The sequence below is a fragment of the Triticum aestivum genome, chromosome 1D (assembly GCF_018294505.1).
Source record: "Triticum aestivum cultivar Chinese Spring chromosome 1D, IWGSC CS RefSeq v2.1, whole genome shotgun sequence".
In the NCBI taxonomy this organism is placed as follows: domain Eukaryota; kingdom Viridiplantae; phylum Streptophyta; class Magnoliopsida; order Poales; family Poaceae; genus Triticum; species Triticum aestivum.
The window spans coordinates 492440417-492456200 of NC_057796.1; positions in this window are offsets into that span (position 1 = coordinate 492440417).

A 15784-nucleotide genomic window follows, 5' to 3' on the forward strand; every position below is an offset into this window, starting at 1 on the left:
GCTGGATGAACAGGAGCCCGTGGAGGCTGGAGGAGGTCGACGGTAGCCCGTGGAGGCTAGAGGAGGTCGACGGTGGAGATGAACAGTATCCCGTGGAGTCTCGTTTTGCGGTACGCCACACCCCTCCCGATGAACAGGACCCCCGTTTCGACCGTAGCGCTCCAACACAAGTCCGTTTCGTCCATTTTGCGGTACGCCACACCCCTCCCGATCATCAGGACCCCCGTTTCGACCGTAGGAGGTCCGTTTCATCCGTTTTGCGGTACGCCACACCCCTCCCGATCAACAGGACCCCCGTTTCGACCGTAGGAGGTCTGTTTCCTCCGTTTTGCGGTACGCCACACCCCTCCCGATCAACAGGACCCCGTTCCGAACGTAGGAGGTCCGTTTCCTCCGTTTTGCGGTACGCCAGGCCTCGTTTCCATCGCCTGTTTCGTCCAAGCGCTCCCGATGAACACGACCACGCATTCCGTTCCGACCCAGCTGGTTGGCTCCCACGCATTCCGTCGCCTCCCGATGAACACGACGCATTCCGTTCCCTCCCCATGAACACGACGCATACCGTTGCCTCCCCATGAACACGACGACGACGCTGTTTTTCCGTTCCGACCCAGCCATGTACACGAGCCCTGGCCATACGTATGCGCGAGTAGGCGTTCGAGACCCCGCCCGTATGTACACATACGTGGCCGTATTTTCTTTCTTGCACCCTGGCCACTGTACGTATGTGTACATGCTACGTGCACGCCTCTACTACGACACATACGCGCCTCTACTACGACACGTGCGCGCCTATACATCCACCAGTATATATGTACGTACACGTTCGCGACCAGAATGACAACGCTACGTATGCTTCGGCCAGGTGGGTCCCGACTGTCAGGCACTTCCTTGCCTGCGAAGATGTAGCTGGTGGGTCCCAGCAGTCAGGGGCGAATCATTTTTTTTTGCCCGGACGCACTTCCTTGCGTGCGAAGATGTAGCTGGTGGGTCCCAGCAGTCAGGGGCAAACATTTTTTTCGTGAAATACTGTGGCCCGTCCGGTGGGTCCCCGCTGTCAGGTGGAGGAATAATTATTTTGCACGTAATAAGGAGGCACTTCCTTGCTGCGGCCGTGGACCCAGCTGTCAGCCTCTCCACGTACAGTCCACGTCCGATGGAAGCCGTTCCTTGACCATGTTGACCACGGCGCGCCGAGAGCACCAGGTCGATGGACGACAGCGAGGCCTAGGAAGGGGACGACGCGGAGCCGGGGAAGACGCGACAGTGGATGCCCACGCGTAGAGGAGTACGAGGGTTCACTGGTTCGCTGCGGTGTGAGGCTGCCGTCACCGCAGAATAACAGGGGGTGTGGGTGAGTAGAGGGATGGCCTGGCCAGCGGTGGGAGTAGTAGGGGGCCGTGAGGCCTCCGCCGCATCGCAGCCAGCCACGGGAGGCAGGAGCACGAGGCACGACCGACGCTGGTTTGGGCGGTTGAAGAAGCAATACGGCCGTTGGATGGACATCGTACGGTCACTGGAGCTAGAATCGTGCATATTGACTAAGTTGACAAAGCCCTTCGTCCCCGTCAACTTAGTAGGCCCACAAGTCAGCCAGCCACTATACTGGGTCCCAGCTAACACGGGGAGTATTCATTTTTTTGTGCGTAATAAGGAGGCACTTCCTTGCGTGCGAAGATATAGTTGGTGGGTCCGAGCTGTCAGCGGCGGTAACGTTTTTTTCGCGAAATACAGAGGCCCTTTCGGTGGGTCCCTGATGTCAGGTGGAGGAATCATTATTTTGCGCGTAATAAGGAGGCATTTCCTTGCGTGCGGCCGTGGACCGAGCTGTCGGCCTCTCCACGTACAGTCCACTTCAGATGCATGTCCGTTGTTGACCACGTTGACCAGGCCGCGCCGAGAGCACCAGGGCGGTGGACGACGGCGAGGCCTAGGAAGGGAACGACACGGAGGCAGGGAAGACTCGGCAGTTGTTTCCCACGCGGAGGGGAGTACGACTGTACGAGGGTTTACTGGTTCGTCTGCCGTCGCCGGAGAATAACAGCAGGTGTGGGTGAGTAGAGGGATGGCTAGGCCAGCGATGGGAGTACTATGGGGCGGTGAGGCCTGCGCGGCAGCACAACCGGCCGCAGGAAGGAGGGAGCAGGCAGTCCCGCCGGCGCTTGTTTGAGCGGCTGGAGCAGGAAGAGCAGAGATTGAAGTAGCACGACGGCCGTTCGATGGACATCCAACAGTCACTGCTTGTGCGTCAACCTTTTTTTAGGAAAGCCTCAAATCTGTGGAAAACAGCATACAACCCATCTGCCATTATTTCTAATAATTTACAGCCCATTTGCTAATTCTTAAGGTTTTTTTGGAGCCCATATTCTTTTTGTTAGCATTACAACCCATATTGTGGCCACGGTTAAAAAATTATACGAAATTTTGCATATTTCGGTGCGGTCCGAACTGGTTTTTAATCCCGAAATTTCGACTCACATTCAAACTGATTTTAAAAATAAATGTATATAAATATAAAATCCAACAAATTCTCCACGCATAAAAATTAATGTAATTTAAAATCTCGAAATGAAAAAAAGATATTTGAAACTAATTGCCGGTTTGATGTGTTTTAAAAATGTACAACCCATTTCTCATTACTGATAGGCCATTTTCTCGGCCAGCCGAATGAAGCTCTCCTCGTCTTGAAAGATTTGCAGCCCAACAGGCCTGACAAAGCGACTTACTTGGCAAATCACAAAAAACTGGGTTGTGGCCGTGGACCCAGCTGTCAGCCTCTCCACGTACAGTACTCTTCCGATGGAAGTCAGTCGTTGACCACATTGACCACGCCGCGCCGAGAGCACCAAGGCGGTGGACGACAGTGAGGCCTAGGAAGGGGACGACGCGGAGCCGGGGAAGACGCGGCAGTGGATGCCCACGCGGAGAGGAGTACGAGGGTTCACTGGTTCGGCTGCGGCGTGAGGCTGCCGTCGCCGCAGAATAACAGGGGGTGTGGGTGAGTAGAGGGATACCCTGGGCCAGCGGTGGGAGTAGTAGGGGGCAGTGAGGCCTCCGCGGCATTACAGCCGGCCACGAGAGGCAGGAGCACGCGGCACGACCGGCGCTGCTTTAGGCGGCTGGAGCAAGAAGACCAGAGGTTGAAGAAGCACTATGGCCGTTGGATGGACATTGTACGGTCACTGGAGCTAGAATCGTTCATACTAAGTTGACAAAGCCCTCCGTCCTCGTCAACTTAGTAGGCCCACAAGTCAACCACCCACTATGGCGGGTCCCAGCTAGCAGGGGGTATCCATTTTTTGGTGCGTAATAAGGAGGCACTTCCTTGCGTGCGAAGATATAGCTGGTGGGTCCGACCTGTCAGCGGGGGGAATGTTTTTTCGCGAAATACAGAAGCCCTTCCCACGTACAGTGCACGTACAGTGCGTAATAAGGAGGAACTTTCCTTGCGTGCGACCATGGACCTCGTGGGTCCCAGCCGTCAGGCTCTCCACGTACAGTCCTCTTCCGATGACTCTCGTATATTGACCACGCCGCGCCGAGCGCACCGAGGCGGTGGACGACAGCGAGGCCCCAGACTGGAACGATCCGGAGATGGGGAAGACGCGGCAGTGGAGTCGCAGACGGAGAGGAGTGGGAAACTTGGCTGGTTCGGGTGCGGGGTGGGCCTACACTCGGCAGAGAATAACAAGAGGTGCGGAGTGGAGGGATGGCCTGGCCATCGGCGGGGTAGCGTTTCGCTGAGGAGCGCAAAACAACGCCGCTGGACGCCAAAGGCTGGAGCAGGCGGTTCCGGCAGCGCTGGGGGAAGAAGAATGCCAGCCGTTGGATGTAAATCCAACGCCTTCTGAGGCTTCAACCTACTGGCCCACATGTCAGCCAGTCCATTTGTTTTTTTAGTTCATTTGGTGGGCTGGGTGAAACAATGATGTAGCATATATGCAGCCCGTTTAAATCCCATTTGCATTTTTCTCGAAATCCGCGGACTTGCTGGGCTGGGTGAAAATATCATGTTGGGCTAGACGGAGAAATGTTATAAAAACATAAACACATGATTGCACGTCAATAAAATCTTTGCAAGCTTATGTACGCAATCGCTAGGAGTTAATTTGCCAAGTTATATATAAACAATTATTATTATTATTTTGTAAGAAATTTCAACTTACGAAATAAAATATCATTTTAATTTGATGAGTTAATAGTACGTGGGGTATTATTATTTTTTAGGCTAGGCGTGGGACAGTTGAGTTGGTTCTAGGGGAAAGTACTGGGAGAAAACTCAGTTTACATCGAAAAAGAAAGTGGGAGAAAATTCAGAGACCTGCTGGGTCCACCTGAGGATGGGAATATGTTGGGAGGAAGGAGATTCAAAGCACGGCAGCCGAGTGAACTAGTTTTTTTACGGACAAGTGAACTAGTTTACATACATAAGCAAATAGCCACTAAAAAAAGCAATCAGGTTAATGGGTTCTTAAAAGAAATATTTCGGACAAAACAGATAATTACGACACATAGGCTAATGCATGAAACACTCAGATGATAAAGCTGCTTATAAACAGATAAAGTACAACATCTAGACCTTCCTGGCACGCTTGATCATGACGCTGCGGCTGTTCGTGTACTCGTCGGTTACGGGAAGTAGACACGCCCTCATGTCCAAGATCTGCCTGTACATGTCGTAGCATGCGTATGCGTCCTTGGCCGCGTAGGTTAGGTAGGCTAGATTCAGAGGTACCTCCCACATGTTCAGGTCGTCTTCTTTCATGTTGGCGTATCAGGGGTCGATGATGGTCTCAGCGAGGTCAACCATGGAGTCCTTCTCCTGCCCGTTGCTGATGATCTTGTATTGCTTCTGGATGTCGACAAGCTTGTTGCACCAGATGGCCGAATCGTCGCGTTCTTCCTTCTCTCCACCGTAGCGAAGGTGTAGTCGGCGCTGCCGATGAAACGGGCGAATGCTCCAGGACCTGGTGCAGCCATAGGACTGAGGCGAGGCAGAGCTTCACCGAGTCCGTATCGTTGGTGTACATCACATTCAACTTGGTGCAGCCATAGGACTGAACGGCGAACTCAAAGGGGAACTCCTTGCTGAAGTCCATATCCAGCAGGCTCACCCCTCGGATCGCCATTGGAGTCTCTTCGAGTGAACGAGTGTGTAGGCGGCGGCAGCAGTTTGTTTTTCAGCTCTTGGGGAACTGGATTCAACAGTAAGCTGAGTGTGTACAGGCGACAACAGTTACTACCCCTCCCTCGTCCGCTGCATGCCCGGCAGAAGATGCACCCTCGGCCACACGTCGGTTCACGAGCGGGTCTGTATTGGTACTGTAATAACAGGAGTTAGTGGTCACTTTACTTAAATTTAATTAGCTTTAATAGAAATTTATACTTAAAACAAGCAATGCATTCGCTCATTCTATGAGTGCCAGAGGATCAACATGCACAACAATTAGAATTATTATTCTCAGGACGCACACGATCAACACATTTGTCGCTCTTTCACAAAGATAATACTACCAAGTTTGAACTGTTTGTTATGGTCGTTGTCCTCTGCATCATCATGCCGTGTTTCCCAGCTTGCAAGATTCAGAACCAACAAATAAGATTCAAATAATAAGTACAACAAAGATGCCTACACATCTCATTGATTCCCAGCTTGCAAGATTCAGAACCAACAAATAAGATCCAAATAATAAGTACAACAAAGATGCCTACACATCTCATTGATTCCCAGCTTGCAAGATTCAGAACAAACAAATAAGATTCAAATAATAAGTACAACAAAGATGCCTACACATCTCACTGATTCCCAGCTTGCCAGATTCAGAACCAATCCATTAGAGCCTTTTGATAAAGTGAATATCGGGATTAAATCCATCTTGGCTAGCCATGTCATACAATCGAAGAACTTGGCGAATGCTCTTGACCGTCACAACATCTGTAGTTGAGTATTCTTGTTTGCACAGCACAAACAAGGAGACAGGAGAGCATGATTTCGCTTTAATAGCGGCCTCCTTGAACTCAACCTCCAGCTCTACTTGGATGAGGTCTGCCTGGAGTTCCATGATTCAATTCATGCGCCTTTTTCTGCAGTTCACCTGAAATGAAGCAAAGATTGCATCATTTAGCTAGCAAGAAGTACTTGCTCTTGTGAGCTGGCAGGTTCTTCTTTAGTAGTTGCACTAAAATTGAGGAACATTAAGGTTGGCTGTCCAGCTCATGTAAGGTGCAACTATAATTTTCTTATCCTTTTGTGCAGTTCCACTAAAATAAAGTGCCATTGTGGTGACAGTGACGGCTCCATCTTGCAAAGGCTAATAAAATGTTGCACGAGATTACCAGCAGAACTTGACGGAGATTTTGGAAACTCCAATCACCATTTTGTGCAGTTCCACCAAAATTGAGAGATGTTGCCCACGTGACATTTTAGTTGAACTGCACAAGACACTCATTCCAAAAAAAAGTGTTTTGTGCAGTTCACCAAAAGGTCACAATAGCAACAAGGTGAAATGGATATCCCTATCTGCACAAAAAGATAGAAAGTAAACAGTTGCTGGTCAATAAGAATATACGAAACATATACAAAATGAAAAGAAGCATCTTAATTATGTTCATGGCAATCACGCAAGGACAATAGAAATTTTAAAACGTCAGCAATGCTTCATGTTACCAGAAGCATTACGATCAACAATGAGATTCCTCAAATATGGGATTACTTTAATGGTGGCATTGCTTGTTTACCAGACACAGTAAATCAACATCAGCTAAAGAGTTGGTTTAAGGGCATGGGACCGTGGGGACACCAGGACACTCAGCAGCGTAAAGGAGCAACTTACTTATCATACTGGGGAAAACAGCAGGAGTGCCATTTGTAACACAGTTTAATTGCATCTTATCACTGGAGGCATTAGATTAACAATAACACTGGTTAGACATGTCCCTAAGGTAACAGTGTGATCGCTTCATTTTACATGCGCCCTTACATTAACAACAGCAAAAGGTTGGTATAAGGACATGCGACAGTGGACGCATCAGCACAATGTACCTACAAGGAGGCATAAAGTGGTGATGCCGAGTTTGTTCATGCTATGTGAGGGCAGCAAACCTAATCCTGGAGACCTTGTACTATGTGAGGGCAGCAAATCTAATCCTGGAGACCTTTTACTATGTGAGGGCAGCAAATCTAATCCTGGAGACCTTTTACTATGTGAGGGCAGCAAATCTAATCCTGGAGACCTTTTACTATGTGAGGGCAGCAAATCTAATCCTGAGACCTTTTACTATGTGAGGGCAGCAAATCTAATCCTGAGACCTTTTACTATGTGAGGGCAGCAAATCTAATCCTGGAGACCTTTTACTATGTGATGGCAGCAAATCTAATCCTGGACATACTCTGTTGACTTGTCCACCAGCCGCCACTTTCTATCCTTTTTTCAACCAATAATAGATCTGTTCCTTATCCAGTTTGTACTGCGTTTTCCCATTATTTCCCTTTTCAACCAAGAGACCGGTTGGGTATCCGGTCTCTACTACTTTCACCATATTATTTCCTCTTTGAATCAAGTCCTAGATTCATGCTACAACTTCCCCCCTTTCTTCGTTGTTTGAACAAAGCCCTAGATTCGAATGCATGAAGTAGATTTACCTCTAATAATACAAAAAATTTAGGTGGCTTTGGAAGAGCTGATGGGAGTAGAAAAAGATGCACATGCAGACACGTGGGGAGCTGGGGCAGTAGAGCAAGGCCGCTTTCGAAGAACTTATACCTGAGGGTCGCCGGGATGTCGGCGGCGGCAGGTCGGATCTGCGGACAATACGGCAGGGAGGAAGAAGGGTCGGAGGACCTCCCGAGCCGGCGCTGTGTCGGAGAGAACGGCACGGGCAGAGGATCGGGCCCCTCCGGCAGCTGTGGGTTTCCTCCCTCGGCGGCGATGACCGCGTGAACGATGCACCATTTAGTCCTCTACACACACCGGCCGAAGGGATCCGGCCGGATCTGTGACCAGCGGTGAGCAGAGAGAAAATGTCGCTACCGCTGTCTTGTTTATATCTGGAGAGGATGAGAGAATGAAGAGAGCAACCCTAGTAAAGCAAGCGCTCAGGCCCTGCGTCCATATATAGTGGAGTGATTATCTTTTTTCTCTCCACAACAAGCGTTTCAATTTGTGTACGTGGCATTAAAGAAAAGAAACTCTCTATTTAAGGTGACTACTGTACGACTCCTACTTACTACTAGTAGTACTACAGTATTGTTCACTTGTGCTCCCCGCCCCTCCATTCATTGAACAACCCACGGGTGAATAAACATACAGTAAGTACTGTATTTATATAGAACGAACAAGCTCGAACTATTTTCGCGTAGTTAAAAGTTGAGGGCGGGGCTTTTCCCGGGCAGTACGCGCGGCAGTTTTCGGGTAGGCGGTTTGACAGAGAGGCGAGGAGGGTGAGCGAGTGGGGCTGTGCTGTGGATTTGACGGCGCCATACGTGCTGGAAAAGACTTGTGATATGACCACTCACTATAGTCATGAATTACTGGCGCTCCCAACCGGGGTGATGCCCCCTTCCGTTCCGCGCTCTAATCTGGTGCATGACACGTCGACCCGATGCTGGCTCTCCACATGTCGGAGTAGTAAGAAGAGGAGCAGTAATATGATGATGCGTAATATATCTGTACTATGGACCACAAACTGAGTAAATCACCATAAAAGCATCATTAACTACTCACGAGTAGGAACGGAGGGAAGTGCGAACCACAGCAGCCCAGTGAACCAGCAGTGCGAACCATGGTAGCCTAGTGAACCAGCAGTAGAAAACAATGTGGTGATATGGCCATAAAAAACAATGTGCTACGGTCCACACTGTAGCATGTACAGTAACACTCCTCTTTGTTTGGATCCCTGAGTTAGAGCTAGTTTGGGTTGAAATAGCCTCAAATTATCGAAACAAGAGGGGTTAGTTTGAGCTAGTTTGCTCTAACCCAGCTAAAAAAACTAGCCCGGTGGAGAGGTTCTAATTGGGTTAGTTATCCTCGGGCCCACTAAAAGAGAACTAAAAAAATCTCCCCTACCCGCACCAGATCGCTCCCCCCTCTCGCATGACCCCTCTCTGTTCCCCATAGGGCCGCTACCGGCCGCCCTCTCCTTCCGGCCTCCGCCGCCCTACTCCGGCCGCCCTCTCCCTCCGGCCTTCAAAGGTCGCCCCGCTCCCCCTTCACCAGTCGTTTTTCTCCCTCTGTCGTGCGCGGCGGCGGCGCATCTACCAGGGAGGTCGCGAGAGGGGTGAGTTTGTTCGTTCCTTCTCTGTCTCACGGCCATATCATTGATCTTGCTTGCTCTAGCGCTAATTCTGATTTGGAAAAGTAGATCCTGATCAAACTTGGTATAGATTTGTGGTGCACGCATGGAATTGTTTGATGCTGCTTGAGGAGGTAATAAATCTTTCTAGAGGCCCAAAGATTCAGGTCACCTTTCTAGGTATTTCAATTTCAGGCTTGCATTGTTTCTAGAGGCCCAAAGATTCAGTTCACCTTTCTAGGTATTTCAATTTCAGGCCTGCATTATTTCTAGAGGCCCAAAGATTCAGTTCACCTTTCTAGGTATTTCAGTTTCAGGCTTGCATTATTTCTAGAGGCCCAAAGATTCAGTTCACCTTTCTAGGTATTTCACTTTCAAGCTTGCATTATTTCTAGAGGCCCAAAGATTCAGTTCACCTTTCTAGCTATTTCAGTTTCAGGCTTGCATTATTTCTAGAGGCCCAAAGATTCAGTTCACCTTTCTAGGTATTTTAGTTACAGTCTTGCATTATTTCTAGAGGCCCAAAGATTAAGTTCCCAGTCGGCGGCAAGCGGCCCTGCTACCCATGCCGGTGTCGACCTCAACTCGCAAGGGCCGGCGTCGGAGGGGTTCCCGGGGCTTGGGCTCTACAGAGCCTTCCTCCAGAGCGACGATGGCGAGCTCCTCCCTCGGTGCGTGAGGGGCTCCGGGCTCCCTCCCTATCGTGAATGACTTCCGTGATGAGTTAGCTCATTCTTTGTTTCATGAAGTGTTTTTTTATTTTGTGAAGCTTGATTGACAACTTGTATGTTTAAGTGGGATATCTCATTTGTATGGACAAAGTAAAAATTATCATGTTTTGCATGCTTGATTTGTATAGATGGTTCGTTTATGTCAATTGTGAGCGGGAGGAGGCCACAGAAGAGCCGACCACACCAAGAGGGTGCTTGGATCCAAGGGACTTATTTTAGTCTGACTAAAAATAGTCTCTTTAAGAGGCTAAAGTTCCAAGCACCCCTGACTAACGAGGGGCTAAAACTAGTCTTGAGACTAAAAAAATTTAGTCAGGGGTACCCCTACTAAAATGTGGATTAGTCCTCTCTCTCCTCATTTAACTCCTCTCCTTTAACACAGGCGAGTTCTGGATTGGAGGGTTTGGAGGATAATAAATGCTCATTAACTTGATTTTAGTCTCTTTAGTATTTGGATCCAAGCATGGGTGAGGCTAGCAAGTTTTAGTCCCACTACTTTTAGTCATGGAACTAAAACATATCCAAGCACCCTCCAAATCCGGCAGGAAATAGGGTCCAAAGTAGTCAAATGATTGAGATAGAGCATTTATTGTCAATCTAACCCTGCCATCCATACACCTCTTCGGTTTAGAGTTAGTTCAGGGTTAGAATCTAACTCTAACCTCTAACTGAGTTAGAGTTCTCCTCGTCTCGGTTCATCGCCATCATACTTTCCCCATTCCTGTGTTTTCAGTATCCTGCGAATCAAAGAGGCCCTTTTTTTGCGGGAAAAATCAAAGAGGCCCTTAGACTGGTTTCAGTCCAGTCATTTTTTATAAACGTGTTATGTCCAAAATTTAATGAATGTGCTCCGGTTTCCACGAAAATAATCCGGTTTCATGTAGTAATTAATTCATTTATTTATTCTTCTGCGGGGGGTTTGCATGTAATTCGTGAGGTCTGAAATGTAAAGTACCCCGGTATATGCTCCGAGTCGTGCATGCATGATGACCCACAAGTATAGGGGATCTATCGTAGTCCTTTCGATAAGTAAGAGTGTCGAACCCAACGAGGAGCAGAAGGAAATGACAAGCGGTTTTCAGCAAGGTATTCTCTACAAGTACTGAAATAAGTGGTAACAGATAGTTTTATGATAGGATAATTTGTAACGAGCAACAAGTAACAAAAGTAAATAAAGTGCAGCAAGGTGGCCCAATCCTTTTGTAGCAAAGGACAAGCCTGGACAAACTCTTATAATAGGAAAAGTTCTCCCAAGGACACATGGGGATATCGTCAAGCTAGTTTTCATCACATTCATATGATTCGCGTTCGGTACTTTGATAATTTGATATGTGGGTGGACTGGTGCTTGGGTGCTGTTCTTACTTGAACAAGCATCCCACTTATGATTAACCTCTATTGCAAGCATCCGCAACTACAACAAAAGTATTAAGGTAAACCTAACCATAGCATGAAACATGTGGATCCAAATCAACCCCTTACGAAGCAACGCATAAACTAGGGTTTAAGCTTCTGTCACTCTAGCAACCCATCATCTACTTATTACTTCCCAATACCTTCCTCTAGGCCCAAATAATGGTGAAGTGTTATGTAGTCGACGTTCACATAACACCACTAGAGGCTAGACAACATACATCTCATCAAAATATCGAACGAATACCAAATTCACATGACTACTAATAGCAAGACTTCTCCCTTGTCCTCAGGAACAAACGTAACTACTCACAAAGCATATTCATGTTCATAATCATAGGGGTAATAATATGCATATAGGATCTGAACATATAATCTTCCACCAAATAAACCAACTAGCATCAACTACAAGGAGTAATTAACACTACTAGCAACCTACTAGTACCAATCCCGGACTTGGAGACAAGAATTGGATACAAGAGATGAACTAGGGTTTTGAGATGAGATGGTGCTGATGAAGATGTTGATGGAGATTGCCCCCTCCCGATGAGAGGAGTTTCATGACTTTTGGAGTTGTGCAGAATAGGTCTCTAATATTTGCTCCTTTTCCAGCCCAGAATTCCAGCTGCCGGCATTCTCCCTCCTTATGTAAACCTTGTAAAATAAGAGAGAATAGCCATCAGTATTACGACATAACGTGTAATAACAACCCATAATGCAATAAATATAGATATAAAAGCATGATGCAAAATGGACGTATCAACACCCCCAAGCTTAGACCTCGCTTGTCCTCAAGCGAAAGCCGATAACAATAAATATGTCCCCATGTTTAGAGGTAGAGGCGTCGATAAAAATAAAGATACGGACAGGAAGGCATCATGATTATTCTCATAACAGCAACATATATAGGTATTGTCATATGATTACTTATGTTCAAGTGATGATCTATTCACAATGCAAAAGTATGAATCAGAAACTTTACTGTGAACCAACAAACTATAATCTCAGTCATTGAAGCAATTGCAATTTATCATAACATCGGAAAGATTCTATGTCAGAGCTAAAAAGCAAGTCCACATACTCAACTATCATCTAGTCCTTCATAATTGCTAACACTCACGCAATACTTGTGGTTACGGAGTTTTAATCGGACACAGAGAAAGATAGGAGCTTATAGTTTTGCCCCACAACCTTTTACCTCAAGGGTAATGTCAACAATAATAACTCATGCTCCCCTACATCCAATTAGATATATATATATATATATATATATATATATATATATATATATATATATATATATATATATATATATATATATCAGGTTCTTTCCAACATGCTGGGCTTGCCAAAGGATAAAATGAAAAAGGGAAAGGTGAAGATCACCATGACTCTTGCATAAGGTAGAAGATAATAATAAAGACAGGCCCTTCGCAGAGGGAAGCAGAGGTTGTCATGCGCTTTTATGGTTGGATGCACAAAATCTCAATGCGAAAGAACGTCACTTTATATTGCCCCTTGTGATATGAACCTTTATTATGCAGTCCGTCACTTTTATTATTTCCACATCACAAGATCATATAAAGCTTATTTCTCCCACACCAATCAATCATACATATTTAGAGCAATTTTTATTGCTTTGCACCGATGACAACTTACCTGAAGGATCTTACTCAATCCATAGGTAGGTATGGTGGACTCTCATGGCAAAACTGGTTTAAGGGTATTTGGAAGCACAAGTAGTATCTCTACTTAGTGCTAAGAATTTGGCTAGCATGAGGGGAAAGGCAAGCTCAACAAGTTAGAGGATCCATGACAACATACTTTATCTCAGATGTAAGAAAACATAACTCATTAAGTTGTCTTCCTTGTCCAACATCAACTCTTTAGCATGTCATATTTTAATGAGTGCTCCCAATCATAAAAGATGTCAATGATAATATATCTATATGTGAAACCTCTTTTTCCTTATTACTTCCTATTAATTGCAACGATGACCAAAGCTATGTCTGCCAACTCCCAACAACTTTTAATTATCATACTCTTCCTATGTGAAGTCATTACTCTTAATAAGATCAATATGAACTTTTTGTTTCTTTTTATTCTTTTTCTTCTTCTTTTTATTTTGTCACTCAAGATCATAGCAAGAAAATCAAGCCCTTGACTCAACACTAATCTTTATTATATAACTCACGGACTCGATTACAAAGAGAGATCATAAAGCAAAACTCAGAACTAGATCATGCCATAGCTTTATTCTACTAGATCAAGATACTACTAATAGGATCGAACTAAGAAAAAACGGCAAAGATAGGAGATGTGATTGTGATACGATACCGGGGCACCTCCCCCAAGCTTGGCAGTTGCCAAGGGGAGTGCCCATACCCATGTCGTTATGTCTCCTTTGTTGGTGAAGGTGGAGGTGTTGTTGACGATGCGGGCTTGTCGTCCATCTTCCAAGGCATGGGCTCACCATCATAGAAGGATGATCGAGTCTCCGGAATCCTCAAATCTGCAGCCAAACTCATCCTTTTGAATCTATATTCATACTCACAGTTTTGGTTTTGCAGGTCATAGATTTGGGCTTGAAGGTGCTCGATCTTCTCGTGAAGCTTGAAGATAGTCTCCCCGATGTTGTCAGCATCCAGCTTGTGCTTGTTGGTCAACTCCGCAATCATCATGTGGTTGGAGTTAAGCCCACGTTCCACCATCCCCTGACACTTGAAAACTTGTTGCTGCATTGCTTCGAGCCTCGTCTCCACGCTTCCAGTCCCCTTGGGTCCCTCAACATCGCGGATGTGCAGCAACCCATCACGCATATCGATGGTTTGAGGGTGTCGCAGCACCTCCGTGAGGTAGGGGTTGATGACCCTTTCGAAGAACTTGTCCTTGGAGGTACTTGGGGACGCCATTGATAGTCTGGATCTGTCAGAAAAACAACTCGAAACAAGAACAGAAGATAATTGCGTGATACGGGAGTCAAAACCTTCGGGAGTATATATAATGAATTTTTACAGACCAAAATACGTAACGTGCAAGAAAACGGAGTCCGGAAGGCACACGAGGTGCTCACGAGGTAGGGGGCGCACCCAGGGGGTAGAGCGCGCCCACCACCCTCGTGGGGCCCTCGTGTCCTTCCCGGACTGCTATTTATTTTTCTATTTTTCTAAATATTCCAAAATGGAAAAATATTGCCTTAAAATTTGTTTTGGAGTCGGTTTACTTAACGTACCACGTACCTATTCCTTTTCGGGGTCTGGAACTTTCTGGAAAGTGTCTCTTATGTATTCCTCCGGGGTTACAGTTTCAATAACATTGGTTTCAAAATTTATAGGATTACCTGAGATATAATGTTTAATTCTTTGGCCGTTTACCACCTTCGGATTTGTGCCTTCGAAGTTGTTGATTTTTATGGCACCGGAACGATAGACCTCCTCGATAACATAGGGGCCTTCCCAATTAGAGAGAAGTTTTCCTGCAAAAAATCTTAAACGAGAGTTGTATAGCAATACATAATCACCTACGTTAAACTCACGCTTTTGTATCCTTTTGTCATGCCATCTTTTAACTTTTTCTTTAAACAACTTGGCATTTTCATAAGCTTGGGTTCTCCATTCATCAAGCGAGCTAATATCAAATAACCTCTTCTCACCGGCAAGTTTGAAGTCATAGTTGAGCTCTTTAATAGCCCAATATGCCTTATGTTCTAATTCGAGAGGTAAATGACATGTTTTCCATAAACCATTTTATATGGGGACATACCCATAGGATTCTTATATGCAGTTCTATAGGCACATAATGCATCATCAAGTTTCTTGGACCAATTTTTTCTAGACCTATTGACAGTCTTTTGCAAAATTAATTTGAGCTCTCTATTGCTTAATTCTACTTGACCACTAGACTGCGGGTGATAAGGGGATGCAATTCTATGATTAACATCATACTTAGAAAGCATTTGACGGAAAGCACCATGAATAAAGTGTGAACCACCATCAGTCATTAGATATCTAGGGATTCCAAACCTCGGAAAAATAACTTCTTTAAGCATTTTAATAGAAGTGTTATAATCAGCACTACTAGTTGGGATAGCTTCTACCCACTTAGTAACATAATCAACAACAACTAGAATATGTGTGTATCCATTAGAGGCAGGAAAGGGTCCCATATAATCAAAGCCCCAAACATCAAACGGTTCAATAACAAGTGAATAATTCATAGGCATTTCTTGACGTCTACTAATATTACCAATTCTTTGACATTCATCACAAGATAAGACAAACTTACGAGCATTGCATCATGAGGATTAAGGTCTTCGGCTGGCTCTTATTTCATGATAGGCTCAACACATGT